At 30.1% G+C, this 3,404-nt stretch overlaps 1 long non-coding RNA gene across 1 annotated transcript; it reads right to left on the bottom strand.

Annotated features, from left to right (window-relative positions):
* Window positions 1–2,317: 2,317 nt before the first annotated feature.
* LOC141642103 (uncharacterized) lies at window positions 2,318–3,188 on the bottom strand. Its single transcript, XR_012543190.1, has 2 exons — window positions 2,904–3,188; window positions 2,318–2,543 (listed from the first exon to the last, which is right to left on the bottom strand). It is a non-coding gene; the product is annotated as an uncharacterized LOC141642103 (long non-coding RNA).
* Between the last annotated feature and the right edge of the window lie 216 nt (window positions 3,189–3,404).

Here is a 3,404-nt window from a genome sequence, read left to right as displayed (position 1 = left end):
ATCAAGTTCTCAATAATAATGTCGTTGTACATCATATAACAGTCTTATAACAGTTTATAAGCATAGGATTAACATGTTCCATCCATATATAATTAAATTATGTAAATAAACAAAGAAATCAAGAAAACCAAATCAAAAGTATTAGTGATGAGCTAAATTTGAACATAGACTAAAAAAATTAATATCATACTCCGTAAATAATAATAATTTCTTGTATCGAGGAGGGAGTGGGGGATCAGATTGTATCGCGGCTGCCAACTAATTTCTTGTAAAAAAATTACTTGATCTTAATAAAAGTTCCGGTTATAATAAAAATAATAATAATAATAATAATTGCAATATTTTTTAAAAATAAAATAAAATAAAATAATAATTCGTAATAATAATAGTTATAATAATAATAATAATAATAATAATAATAAAAATAAATAAATAAATAAATCAATACAATACTCAAGAACAAATCAAGAAATCAAGAGAACCAAATTTCGAAAAATATTCAAACACCAAGATTAGTGGAGCAAAACCCTAGCTAGCTTCCCACAATTGATAACATATGTGCATGAACAAATCAAAAACAAATCAAAGAATGCAAGAAGGAAAACTCCAAACGTAAACATATGTACTAGCTCCATCCGTCTCAAAAATTTATTTAACTTACTTTAATTAAACGTAAACAAATGACTGGGGCGTAAAAACACTAAAGAAACAAGGTATACTTACATTGGGATTAGCTCCATCAATCACGTTATTAAGAAAATGATCTTCAACACAATACTCATGCATGATCCACTCTTCTTTTCCACCTTTGTACGTAAACTGCCTCATCGTACCAATTGTAATCTCCTGGCCATCAAACATTCTACGACAAGGAGTAGGCTTCTGGCCTAGCCACGTACCGCCTCCAGCCTTACGTATAACCCGGGTATGAGTCTCCTTCTCTTTCTTTTGTCTTGTAAATAAGTAAATATGTTTTGCTGGGTCACGTGTCCCGAATAGGGCATCGGGTGATTTCTCGTAAAGATCAAGTTCTTCAACTACATGCATAGGTTGAGCTCCAAGAATTCTATTAGGGATGAAGTAGGAATATATTTCGTCTTCGTCTGGGTTGAAGACGTAACCAACTGGTAATTCATGAGTCTTGTATGAGACGGAACTGGAACTGGAACTGGTTGAATTCATGGTAGTGGAAATTGTTGTAATAATAGTATGTTTTTTAGTTGATGGTATACGTAGTAGTATTGTTGGTTATGATGATTTAGTTTTATTATTGTGTATATATATATAACTTTCTCATTTTTCGAATCCATGTAGGTTTCAATTCCAAGTTTCTTTAGCAATAGGATTTGTTATTAAAAAAGCCATCAAGACAATAATTTACTCCGTATTAATTTAGGTTAATAATAAGGTAGTTAGTTATAAGACTTATTACATATATAACACGTGTAATTATTCTTTAGGGTTTATTCATTATCAACATAACAAAACTAGTATATAATCATAACCTAAAAATAAAATATGAGACAAATTCATAAAAAAATAATGTATATTTTATTTACTCCGTCTAGGTTAATTAGTATCATGAATCAAGAAATTATTAGAATCTCATATATGAGTAATAGTTATCATCTTTTCTATTTTTTTTTTTTTGTAACGCTTTTTAAACAATTCATGGACTATACAACCAGATGTATATGTTGTACGGTGTAGAACCTGAGCTTTGTGTCAAAGTATCCGAGCTTTATATTAAAGAATATGAGCTTTATTAGAAAGTATTGACTTCATTCATTTACACATTAAAAACATGAAATTTAAATTAGCTCAGAAAGAATACATGTAAGCTCGAATTCTTATACTTGGTTGTACCATGCTTATGGTACAACTGGATGTATAATCCTATTTGTGTCTTATTAAACCAATTTAATAATTTATACACGAAGTTGTTTTATAGAAGGGGTAGTGTGATCGATCTTAATTAGGCGATTTTAAAATGAGTTTATTTAAAATTGTTTTATATGTTGGGGAGATATCGACTTTTCAGGAATTTATTAAGTACGCGTGTAGATCGAAGTTACAAATTTAAAATGGATAATCAAACTATGGTGTAGTTCTTTTTGTTGATTATCATTTTTTCAGCTAATAGACTATACCACCAGTTATAGTACAACTGTTGGTGTAGAATATGAGTTTCATAATAAAGATTTCGAATTTTGTTTTAAAAAATACGAGTTGTACCATAAAGTCTATAAACTCACCAACTTAAACATAAAAAATATTAACCTCTAAGTCTCTAACAAAGGTAAAAAAAAATTACAAATAAACTCATAAATATAGGTTGGTTGTACCATTGTTATACCATGTATAATGGTACTTGTGTCATTTTTGACAAGTTATTACATAATACATAATTTTAATATATCTAAGTTATTCTAGAAAATCAAAAACTATAAAATCTCAAGTAGTGACATTTTTTTCCCTCATTATTATCCACCAGCTTGTCAGTCTTCAAACCGTTACACTTGGGAATTTGCAAGTTCCATGACCTGTTCACATATATTTTATTAATATTAATAATTTTAATTAGGTTAATAATCAAATATATCTAAGCACTATATATAAACTTCCTCCGTTCCAGTCATTTATTTATTTCATTTTGGAGTGTCTCAGTCAATTATTTATCTTTTCATTTTAAAAATGCCTTTAATAGACAATTTTGATCACTAAAGGTAAATAAATGACCGAGACAGATGAAGTGTATTATTAGCTATCATGTGTCTCTTTATATCCCAATTTTCTCCTTCTACCCCATAACACTTAAAAAATTGTGTAAATCATATTTAGTGAACAAATGTCAAAATAAGAGACACGAAAATGAGATAGAGAATCCGTTTTTCGAGACTTACTTGGGTCATTTGTAGTAAGAGTAGCCAGCCCATTGAAGAAACATGCAGTTCCTTTATTCCTATACTTGGCCCAATAAGCACTGAAAATATAACTAGCATGCGAAATCATAGACACGGGCTCATAGCAATTTTTTCCAGGGACAATTACAGCTTCACAAGTCCCATTAAACCGGCTACATAAGCCCGATAACGTCGGCCCGAGTTGGGTCACATTGGCTGCATTATGGACCACACACCATAGCTCACCTTTATAGGTCTCATTGTTATTGGGCTTGGGTAAAGGCCCAAACTTGATTTGACTATATACAAAATTTATTTTATATGACAAGATTGAAATTTCAGAAGTTTTTGCTTAAATTGGGTTTAAACCCAAAGTATTTATCAAAATAGTGTTACTTTGAAACTATTTACAAAAAATGGGTCCATGTCATCAATTTGGTGTTTTTCTTTTTTTTTTTAATTGTCTGCTAACTTGTCGCTGTGCCGGACAGCGATTACCCT

Source organism: Silene latifolia, chromosome 2, assembly GCF_048544455.1.
Source record: "Silene latifolia isolate original U9 population chromosome 2, ASM4854445v1, whole genome shotgun sequence".
Taxonomy (NCBI): Eukaryota; Viridiplantae; Streptophyta; class Magnoliopsida; order Caryophyllales; family Caryophyllaceae; genus Silene; species Silene latifolia.
This window is presented reverse-complemented; position numbering and strand designations above follow the sequence as displayed.